This window comes from Oncorhynchus kisutch, unplaced genomic scaffold (genome assembly GCF_002021735.2).
Source record: "Oncorhynchus kisutch isolate 150728-3 unplaced genomic scaffold, Okis_V2 Okis09a-Okis19a_hom, whole genome shotgun sequence".
In the NCBI taxonomy this organism is placed as follows: Eukaryota; Metazoa; Chordata; class Actinopteri; order Salmoniformes; family Salmonidae; genus Oncorhynchus; species Oncorhynchus kisutch.
This window is the reverse complement of record NW_022261985.1, coordinates 17,440,672-17,452,874: the sequence shown is the minus strand read 5'-3', so window position 1 is coordinate 17,452,874 and position 12,203 is coordinate 17,440,672.

Genomic DNA, 12,203 nt, shown 5'->3' with positions numbered 1-12,203 from the left:
TCGTGCTGGTGTGGGGGTATAACATCAACCTGTGTGTCCTGGTCGTGCTGGTGTGGGGGTATAACATCAACTGTGTGTCCTGGTCGTGCTGGTGTGGGGGTATAACATCAACCTGTGTGTCCTGGTCGTGCTGGTGTGGGGGTATAACATCAACCTGTGTGTCCTGGTCGTGCTGGTGTGGGGGTATAACATCAACCTGTGTGTCCTGGTCGTGCTGGTGTGGGGGTATATATCAACCTGTGTCCTGGTCGTGCTGGTGTGGGGGTATATAAACCTGTGTCCTGGTCGTGCTGGTGTGGGGTATAACATCAACCTGTGTGTCCTGGTCGTGCTTGTGTGGGGGTATAACATCAACCTGTGTGTCCTGGTCGTGCTGGTGTGGGGCTATAACATCAACCTGTGTGTCCTGGTCGTGCTGGTGTGGGGTATAACATCAACCTGTGTGTCCTGGTCGTGCTGGTGTGGGGTATAACATCAACCTGTGTGTCCTGGTCGTGCTGGTGTGGGGGTATAACATCAACCTGTGTGTCCTGGTCGTGCTGGTGTGGGGTAAACATCAACCTGTGTGTCCTGGTCGTGCTGGTGTGGGGGTATAATATCAACCTGTGTCCTGGTCGTGCTGGTGTGGGGGTATAACATCAACCTGTGTGTCCTGGTCGTGCTGGTGTGGGGGTATAACATCAACTGTGTGTCCTGGTCGTGCTGGTGTGGGGGTATAACATCAACCTGTGTGTCCTGGTCGTGCTGGTGTGGGGGTATAACATCAAACTGTGTGTCCTGGTCGTGCTGGTGTGGGGGTATAATATCAACATGTGTCCTGGTCGTGCTGGTGTGGGGGTATAATATCAACCTGTGTCCTGGTCGTGCTGGTGTGGGGGTCTAATATCAACCTGTGTCCTGGTCGTGCTGGTGTGGGGGTATAATATAAACCTGTGTGTCCTGGTCGTGCTGGTGTGTTGGTATAACATCAACCTGTGTGTCCTGGTCCTGCTGTGTGGGGGTATAACATCAACCTGTGTGTCCTGGTCGTGCTGGTGTGGGGGTATAAATCAACCTGTGTGTCCTGGTCGTGCTGGTGTGGGGTATAACATCAACCTGTGTGTCCTGGTCGTGCTGGTGTGGGGGTATAACATCAACCTGTGTGTCCTGGTCGTGCTGGTGTGGGGTATAATATAAACCTGTGTGTCCTGGTCGTGGGGCTTGTGTGGGGGGGTATAACATGCAACCTGTGTGTCCTGGTTCGTGGCTGTGTGGGGGTAATATCAACCTGGGTGTCCTGGTCGTGCTGGTGTGGGGGTATAACATCAACCTGTGTGTCCTGGTCGTGCTGGTGTGGGGGGTATAACATCAAATGTGTGTCCTGGTCGTGCTGGTGTGGGGGTATAAATCAACCTGTTGGTCCTGTCGTGCTGGTGTGGGGTATAACATCAACCTGTGTGGCCTGGTCGTGCTGGGTGTGGGGGTAATAACATCAACCTGTGTGTCCTCGGTCGTGCTGGTGTGGGGGTATACATTAACCTGTGTATCCTGGTCGTGCTGGTGTGGGGGGGATAACATCAACCTGTGTGTCCTGGTCGGGCTGGTGAGGGGGGTATAATATCAACATGTTTCCTGGTCGTGCTGGTGTGGGGGTATAATATCAAACCTGTGTGTCCTGGTCGTGCTGGTGTGGGGGTCTAATATAACCTGTGTCCTGGTCGTCGCTGGTGTGGGGGTATAATATAAACCTGTGTGTCCTGTCGTGCTGGTGTGTTGGTATAACATCAACCTGTGTGTCCTGGTCCTGCTGTGTGGGGGTATAACATCAACCTGTGTGTCCTGGTCGTGCTGGTGTGGGGTATAACATCAACCTGTGTGTCCTGTCGTGCTGGTGTGGGGTATAACATCAACCTGTGTGTCCTGGTCGTGCTGGTGTGGGGGTATAAAATCAACCTGTGTGTCCTGGTCGTGCTGGTGTGGGGTATAACATCAACCTGTGTGTCCTGGTCGTGCTGGTGTGGGGGTATAACATCAACCTGTGTGTCCTGGTCGTGCTGTGTGGGGGTATAATATCAACCTGTGTCCTGGTCGTGCTGGTGTGGGGGTATAACATCAACCTGTGTGTCCTGGTCGTGCTGGTGTGGGGGTATAACATCAAACTGTGTGTCCTGGTCGTGCTGGTGTGGGGGTATAACATCAACCTGTGTGTCCTGGTCGTGCTGTGTGGGGGTATAACATCAACCTGTGTGTCCTGGTCGTGCTGGTGTGGGGGTATAACATCAACCTGTGTGTCCTGGTCGTGCTGGTGAGGGGGTATAATATCAACATGTGTCCTGGTCGTGCTGGTGTGGGGGTATAACATCAACCTGTGTGTCCTGGTCATGCTGGTGTGGGGGTCTAATATCAACCTGTGTCCTGGTCGTGCTGGTGGGGGTATAATATAAACCTGTGTGTCCTGGTCGTGCTGGTGTGTTGGTATAACATAAACCTGTGTGTCCTGGTCCTGCTGGTGTGGGGGTATAACATCAACCTGTGTGTCCTGGTCGTGCTGGTGTGGGGCTATAACATCAACCTGTGTGTCCTGGTCGTGCTGGTGTGGGGTATAACATCAACCTGTGTGTCCTGGTCGTGCTGGTGTGGGGGTATAACATCAACCTGTGTGTCCTGGTCGTGCTGGTGTGGGGGTATAATATCAACCTGTGTGTCCTGGTCGTGCTGGTGTGGGGGTATAACATCAACCTGTGTGTCCTGGTCGTGCTGGTGTGGGGGTATAACATCAACCTGTGTCCTGGTCGTGCTGGTGTGGGGGTATAACATCAACCTGTGTGTCCTGGTCGTGCTGGTGTGGGGGTATAACATCAACTGTGTGTCCTGGTCGTGCTGGTGTGGGGGTATAACATCAACCTGTGTGTCCTGGTCGTGCTGGTGTGGGGGTATAACATCAACCTGTGTGTCCTGGTCGTGCTGGTGTGGGGGTATAACATCAACCTGTGTGTCCTGGTCGTGCTGGTGTGGGGGTATAACATCAACCTGTGTGTCCTGGTCGTGCTGGTGTGGGGGTATAACATCAACCTGTGTGTCCTGGTCGTGCTGGTGAGGGGGTATAATATCAACATGTGTCCTGGTCGTGCTGGTGTGGGGGTATAACATCAACCTGTGTGTCCTGGTCGTGCTGGTGTGGGGGTCTAATATCAACCTGTGTCCTGGTCGTGCTGGTGTGGGGGTATAATATAAACCTGTGTCCTGGTCGTGCTGGTGTGTTGGTATAACATCAACCTGTGTGTCCTGGTCCTGCTTGTGTGGGGGTATAACATCAACCTGTGTGTCCTGGTCGTGCTGGTGTGGGGCTATAACATCAACCTGTGTGTCCTGGTCGTGCTGGTGTGGGGTATAACATCAACCTGTGTGTCCTGGTCGTGCTGGTGTGGGGGTATAACATCAACCTGTGTGTCCTGGTCGTGCTGGTGTGGGGGTATAATATCAACCTGTGTGTGTCCTGGTCGTGCTGGTGTGGCGGTAAAACATCAACCTGTGTGTCCTGGTCGTGCTGGTGTGGGGGTATAATATCAACCTGTGTCCTGGTCGTGCTGGTGTGGGGGTATAACATCAACCTGTGTGTCCTGGTCGTGCTGGTGTGGGGGTATAACATCAAACTGTGTGTCCTGGTCGTGCTGGTGTGGGGGTATAACATCAACCTGTGTGTCCTGGTCGTGCTAGTGTGGGGGTATAACATCAAACTGTGTGTCCTGGTCGTGCTGGTGAGGGGGTATAATATCAACATGTGTCCTGGTCGTGCTGGTGTGGGGGTCTAATATCAACCTGTGTCCTGGTCGTGCTGGTGTGGGGGTCTAATATCAACCTGTGTCCTGGTCGTGCTGGTGTGGGGGTTTATATAAACCTCGGTTGTCCTGGTCGTGCTGGTGTGTTGGTATAACATCAACCTGTGGTGTCCGGTCCTGCTTGTGTGGGGGTATAACATCAACCTGTGTGTCCTGGTCGTATTGGTGTTGGGTATAACATCAACCTGTGTCCTGGTCGTGCTGGTGTGGGGGTATAACATCAACCTGTTGTTTACAAAGCATGTGACAAATAAAAGTAGACTTGGAAACAGTTCAGTCCCAGGGCCTGTCAGGTGGCTCCCCCTAGTGGCTATACAATATCATGATAGTTGAGGAAGAAGAAGACATGGTAAATAAACCTCCCCCAGTCCGTCTCACACCTCCCCTTCCAGTCTTCTGTCCTCTGGATGAACTCTTTTTAAATCACTCACTCTCAGTTTCTCTCAGCACACACACACACTCAGTCTCTCTCAGCACACACACACTCACTCTCTCTCAGCTGACACAGACTACCTCTCACCCGCGGCGCTCACCAGAACAGACAACAACTTTGCTTCATGGCGGCGAGTCTCACCGGAGACAGGATCTAACCGGACGGGCGCGAGCTGCAGAGGGATTCACTATGTACGTTTTTACCGGAGTTGTTTTGCTTTGTGATAAAACAAGAATGTAGTTACGTGAACGATTTTAAGCATGAGCCTACTTGTCCCTCAAAAACAAGTTCATAGAGTAACTGTCTTTTTGGTAGATAGGCTACTGCTAGATGAATGACCACAGTCATGTTTTGGTAGATAGGCTACTGCTGGATGAATGACCACAGTCATGTTTTGGTAGATAGGCTACTGCTGGATGAATGACCACAGTCATGTTTTGGTAGATAGGCTACTGCTAGATGAATGACCACAGTCATGTTTTGGTAGATAGGCTACTGCTGGATGAATGACCACAGTCATGTTTTGGTAGACAGGCTACTGCTGGATGAATGACCACAGTCATGTTTTGGTAGACAGGCTACTGCTGGATGAATGACCACAGTCATGTTTTGGTAGATAGGCTACTGCTGGATGAATGACCACAGTCATGTTTTGGTAGACAGGCTACTGCTGGATGAATGACCACAGTCATGTTTTGGTAGACAGGCTACTGCTGGATGAATGACCACAGTCATGTTTTGGTAGATAGGCTACTGCTGGATGAATGACCACAGTCATGTTTTGGTAGACAGGCTACTGCTGGATGAATGACCACAGTCATGTTTTGGTAGACAGGCTACTGCTAGATGAATGACCACAGTCATGTTTTGGTAGACAGGCTACTGCTGGATGAATGACCGCAGTCATGTTTTGGTAGACAGGCTACTGCTGGATGAATGACCGCAGTCATGTTTTGGTAGACAGGCTACTGCTGGATGAATGACCGCAGTCATGTTTTGGTAGACAGGCTACTGCTGGATGAATGACCACAGTCATGTTTTGGTAGACAGGCTACTGCTGGATGAATGACCACAGTCATGTTTTGGTAGATAGGCTACTGCTGGATGAATGACCGCAGTCATGTTTTGGTAGACAGGCTACTGCTGGATGAATGACCGCAGTCATGTTTTGGTAGACAGGCTACTGCTAGATGAATGACCGCAGTCATGTTTTGGTAGACAGGCTACTGCTGGATGAATGACCCGCAGTCATGTTTTGGTAGACAGGCTACTGCTGGATGAATGACCACAGTCATGTTTGGTAGACAGGCTACTGCTGGATGAATGACCACAGTCATGTTTTGGTAGACAGGCTACTGCTGGATGAATGACCACAGTCATGTTTTGGTAGATAGGCTACTGCTGGATGAATGACCGCAGTCATGTTTTGGTAGACAGGCTACTGCTGGATGAATGACCGCAGTCATGTTTTGGTAGACAGGCTACTGCTAGATGAATGACCACAGTCATGTTTTGGTAGAAGAGTTGTTGACAGTTTTTGTCCAAGTTGTAATTGATTATGATAACGATATTGTCGCACAATACATGTTATGAAACTATTGAAATGAATCTTTGAATATATCCTATTGGAATATTACCCATAACTGCAGCTCAGATGAGATTAAACATGGTGTGGAATAGTTTACTATCAGTCATCTGTAATTTCATAGCCAGTCAGATAAGGGATAACATAATGTACCATTGTCCTGTAGCCAGACAGATAAGGGATAACATACTGTACCATTGTCCTGTAGCCAGACAGATAAGGGATAACATACTGTACCATTGTCCTGTAGCCAGACAGATAAGGGATAAGGGATAACACACTGTTGCCCTGTAGCCAGACAGTTAAGGGATAACATACTGTACCATTGTCCTGTAGCCAGACAGATAAGGGATAAGGGACAACAATGTATCATTGTCCTGTAGCCAGACAGATAAGGGATAACATACTGTACCATTGCCCTGTAGCCAGACAGATAAGGGATAACATAATGTACCATTGTCCTGTAGCCAGACAGATAAGGGATAACATACCGTACCATTGGCCTGTAGCCAGACAGATAAGGGATAACATAATGTACCATTGCCCTGTAGCCAGACAGATAAGGGATAACATACTGTACCATTGTCCTGTAGCCAGACAGATAAGGGATAACATACTGTACCATTGGCCTGTAGCCAGACAGATAAGGGATAACATAATGTACCATTGCCCTGTAGCCAGACAGATAAGGGATAACATAATGTACCATTGCCCTGTAGCCAGACAGATAAGGGATAACATACTGTACCATTGGCCTGTAGCCAGACAGATAAGGGATAAGGGACAACATAATGTACCATTGCCCTGTAGCCAGACAGATAAGGGATAAGGGACAACATACTGTACCATTGCCCTGTAGCCAGACAGATAAGGGATAACATAATGTACCATTGCCCTGTAGCCAGACAGATAAGGGATAACATACTGTACCATTGGCCTGTAGCCAGACAGATAAGGGATAAGGGACAACATAATGTACCATTGCCCTGTAGCCAGACAGATAAGGGATAAGGGACAACATAATGTACCATTGCCCTGTAGCCAGACAGATAAGGGATAACATACTGTACCATTGCCCTGTAGCCAGACAGATAAGGGATAAGGGACAACATAATGTACCATTGCCCTGTAGCCAGACAGATAAGGGATAAGGGACAACATAATGTACCATTGCCCTGTAGCCAGACAGATAAGGGATAACATAATGTACCATTGGCCTGTAGCCAGACAGATAAGGGATAACATACTGCACCATTGCCCTGTAGCCAGACAGATAATGGATAACATACTGTACCATTGTCCTGTAGCCAGTCAGATAAGGGATAACATACTGTACCATTGGCCTGTAGCCAGACAGATAAGGGATAAGGGACAACATAATGTACCATTGCCCTGTAGCCAGACAGATAAGGGATAAGGGACAACATAATGTACCATTGCCCTGTAGCCAGACAGATAAGGGATAACATAATGTACCATTGCCCTGTAGCCAGACAGATAAGGGATAACATACTGTACCATTGGCCTGTAGCCAGACAGATAAGGGATAACATAATGTACCATTGGCCTGTAGCCAGACAGATAAGGGATAACATACTGTACCATTGCCCTGTAGCCAGACAGATAAGGGATAAGGATAACATACTGTACCATTGTTCTGTAGCCAGACAGGGTGGTATGGGAGCGGGGTGGTGGTGGTGGTGGGGGAGCAGAGGGGTGGTGGGGGAGCAGGCTGGTTGGGGAGTAGGCGGGTGTGGTGGGGGAGCAGGCAGGTGGTGGGGGGTGGTGGGGGAGCAGGGTGGTGTGGTGAGGGAGTAGGGTGGTGGAGTGGGGGGTGGTGGGGGGGCAGAGTGGTGGGGGGAGCAGGATGGTAGGGGAGCAGGGTGGTAGAGTGGGGGGTGTTGGCGGAGTGGGGGGTGGTGCAACTCAATGTTAGGACGGTGTTCTTAATGTTTTTTCCAGTCAGTGTACATGTGATATCTGTTGTGTTGTCTCTTGTCTTCAAGGTAGGGAAGAGAGGGATATTAGTGGTCCTGATATCTGTTGTGTTGTCTCTTGTCTTCAGGCTAGGGAAGAGAGGGATATTAGTGGTCCTGATATCTGTTGTGTTGTCTCTTGTCTTCAGGCTAGGGAAGAGAGGGATATTAGTGGTCCTGATATCTGTTGTGTTGTCTCTTGTCTTCAGGCTAGGGAAGAGAGGGATATTAGTGGTCCTGATATCTGTTGTGTTGTCTCTTGTCTTCAGGCTAGGGAAGAGAGGGATATTAGTGGTCCTGATATCTGTTGTGTTGTCTCTTGTCTTCAGGCTAGGGAAGAGAGGGATATTAGTGGTTCCTGATATCTGTTGTGTTGTCTCTTGTCTTCAGGCTAGGGAAGAGAGGGATATTAGTGGTCCTGATATCTGTTGTGTTGTCTCTTGTCTTCAGGCTAGGGAAGAGAGGGATATTAGTGGTCCTGATATCTGTTGTGTTGTCTCTTGTCTTCAGGCTAGGGAAGAGAGGGATATTAGTGGTCCTGATATCTGTTGTGTTGTCTCTTGTCTTCAGGCTAGGGAAGAGAGGGATATTAGTGGTCCTGATATCGGTGGCTGTAGGGGTCTACCTCCTCCCCTCACCCATAAACCCTCAGCCTTACATGTAAGTACAGACACACCACACCGGCTCTGATGCTTGTCGGATGTGGCAGGGCTTGCAAACTAATACTCACATCCGTAGCCATGAAGTGCTTTGAAAGGCTGGTCATAGCTCACATCAACACCATCATCCCAGAAACACTAGAGCCACCCTCATTTGCATACCGCCCGACAGATCCACAGATGATGCAATCTCTATTGCACTCCACCCTGCCCTTTCCCACCTGGACAAAAGGAACACCTACATGAGGATGCTATTCATTGACTACAGCTCAGCGTTCAACACCATAGTGCCCTCAAAGCTCATCACTAAGCTAAGGACCCTGGGACTAAACACCTCCCTCTGCAACTGGATCCTGGACTTCCTGACGGGCCACCCCTAGGTGGTAAGGGTAGGTAACAACACATCCGCCACGCTGATCCTCGAACACGGGGGCCCCACAGGGGTGCGTGCTCAGTCCCCTCCTGTACTCCCTGTTCACTCATAACTGCACTGCCAGGCACGACTCCAACACCATCATTCAGTTTGCTGATGACACAACAGTGGTAGGCCTGATCACCGACAACGATGAGACAGACTATAGGGAGGAGGTCAGAGACCTGGCGTATGGTGCCAGGACAACAACCTCTCCCTCAATGTGATCAAGACAAAGGAGATGATTGTGGACTACAGGAAAAGGAGGACAGAGTACGTCCCCATTCTCATCGACGTGGCTGCAGTGGAGCAAGTTGAGAGCTTCAAGTTTCTAGGTGTCCACATCAACAACAAACTAACATGGTCCAAACACACCAAGACAGTCGTGAAGAGGGCACGACAAAACTTATTCCCCCTCAGGAAACTGAAAAGATTTTGCATGGGTCCTGAGATCCTCAAAAGGTTCTACAGCTGCACCATCGAGAGTTGCATCATCGCCAGACTTGCTATTCTGGTACCGCTTGCCGTGCGGTAGCAGAGAGACAGTCTGTGACTAGGTGACTGGTTGCATCACCGCCTGGTAATGCAACTGCTCAGCCTCCGACCACAAGGCACTACAGAGGGTAGTGCGTACGACCTAGTACACATCACTGGGGCCAAGCTTCTTGCTTGCCAGGACCTCTATACCAGCGTGTCAGAGGAAGGCCCAAAAATGGTCAAAGGCCCTGCCACCCTAGTCACAGACTGTTCTCTCTGCCTCCAAGCGGTACCAGAATAAAGTCTGGATCCAAAAGGCTCCAAAGGCTCCTTAACAGCTTCTACCTCCAAGCCATCAGACTGCTGAACAGCTTCTACACCACCAAGCCATCAGACTGCTGAACAGCTTCTACCACCAAGCCATCAGACTGCTGAACAGCTTCTACCACCAAGCCATCAGACTGCTGAACAGCTTCTACCACCAAGCCATCAGACTGCTGAACAGCTTCTACCTCCAAGCCATCAGACTGCTGACACTTCTACCTCCCTCCAAGCCATCAGACTGCTGAACAGCTTCTACCCAAGCCATCAGACTGCTGAACAGCTTCTACCCCCAAGCCATCAGACTGCTGAACAGCTTCTACACCCCCCCAAGCCATCAGACTGCTGAACAGCTTCTACCTCCAAGCCATCAGACTGCTGAACAGCTTCTCTACACCCCCCCCAAGCCATCAGACTGCTGAACAGCTTCTACCACCAAGCCATCAGACTGCTGAACAGCTTCTACCTCCAAGCCATCAGACTGCTGAACAGCTTCTACCACCAAGCATCAGACTGCTGAACAGCTTCTACCACCAGCCATCAGACTGCTGAACAGCTTCTACCACCAAGCCATCAGACTGCTGAACAGCTTCTACCTCCAAGCCATCAGACTGCTGAACAGCTTCTTCCACCACCAGCCATCAGACTGCTGAACAGCTTCTACCCACCAAGCCATCAGACTGCTGACAGCTTCTAACACCACCAAGCCATCAGACTGCTGAACAGCTTCTACCACCAAGCCATCAGACTGCTGAACAGCTTCTACATCCAGCCATCAGACTGCTGAACACTTCTACCTCCAAGCCATTAGACTGCTGAACAGCTCTCCCTCTACCCAGCCAATCAGACTGCTGAACAGCTTCTTCTACCACCAAGCCATCAGACTGCTGAACAGCTTCTACCACCAAGCCATCAGACTGCTGAACAGCTTCTACCACCAAGCCATCAGACTGCTGAACAGCTTCTCACCCCCAGCCAATCAGACTGCTGAACAGCTTCTACCTCCAAGCCATCAGACTGCTGAACAGCTTCTACCTCCAAGCCATCAGACTGCTGAACAGCTTCTACCACCAAGCCAATCAGACTGCTGAACAGCTTCTACCTCCAAGCCATCAGACTGCTGAACAGCTTCTTCTACCTCCAAGCCATCAGACTGCTGAACAGCTTCTTCTCCCCCCCAGCCATCAGACTGCTGAACAGCTTCTACCTCCAAGCCATCAGACTGCTGAACAGCTTCTACCCCAACCATCAACTGCTGAACAGCTTCTACCCCCAAGCCATCAGACTGCTGAACAGCTTCTACCACCCCCAAGCCATCAGACTGCTGAACAGCTTCTACCACCAAGCCATCAGACTGCTGAACAGCTTCTACCTCCAAGCATCAGACTGCTGAACAGCTTCTACCTCCAAGCCATCAGACTGCTGAACAGCTTCTACCTCCAAGCCATCAGACTGCTGAACAGCTTCTACCACCAAGCCATCAGACTGCTGAACAGCTTCTACCCTCCAAGCCATCAGACTGCTGAACAGCTTCTACCACCAAGCCATCAGACTGCTGAACAGCTTCTACCCCTCCAAGCCATCAGACTGCTGAACAGCTTCTACTCCAAGCCATCAGACTGCTGAACAGCTTCTACCTCCAAGCCATCAGACTGCTGAACAGCTTCTACCCCCAAGCCATCAGACTGCTGAACACTTCTACCACCAAGCCATTAGACTGCTGAACAGCTTCTACCTCCAAGCCATCAGACTGCTGAACAGCTTCTACCCCCAAGCCATCAGACTGCTGAACAGCTTCTACCACCAAGCCATCAGACTGCTGAACAGCTTCTACCACCAAGCCATCAGACTGCTGAACAGCTTCTACCACCAAGCATCAGACTGCTGAACAGCTTCTACCTCCAAGCCATCAGACTGCTGACAGCTTCTTCTACCACCAAGGCCATCAGACTGCTGAACAGCTTCTACACCAAGCCAATCGACTGCTGAACAGCTTCTACTTCCAACCACCAAGCCATCAGACTGCTGAACAGCTTCTACCTCCAAGCCATCAGACCTGCTGAACACTTCTAACCCCCAAGCCATCAGACTGCTGAACAGCTTCTACCACCAAGCCATCAGACTGCTGAACACTTCTACCCCCAAGCCATCAGACTGCTGAACAGCTTCTACCACCAAGCCATCAGACTGCTGACAGCTTCTACCTCCAAGCCATCAGACTGCTGAACAGCTTCTACCTCCAAGCCATTAGACTGCTGAACAGCTTCTAAACCCTAATCAGACTGCTGAACAGCTCTACCCCCAAGCCATCAGACTGCTGAACAGCTTCTACACCAAGCCATCAGACTGCTGAACAGCTTCTACCTCAAGCCATCAGACTGCGAACAGCTTCTACCACTCCAAGCCATCAGACTGCTGAACAGCTTCTACCTCAAGCCATCAGACTGCTGAACAGCTTCCTACTCCAAGCCTCAAGCCATCAGACTGCTGAACAGCTCTCTACCCTCCAAGCCATCAGACTG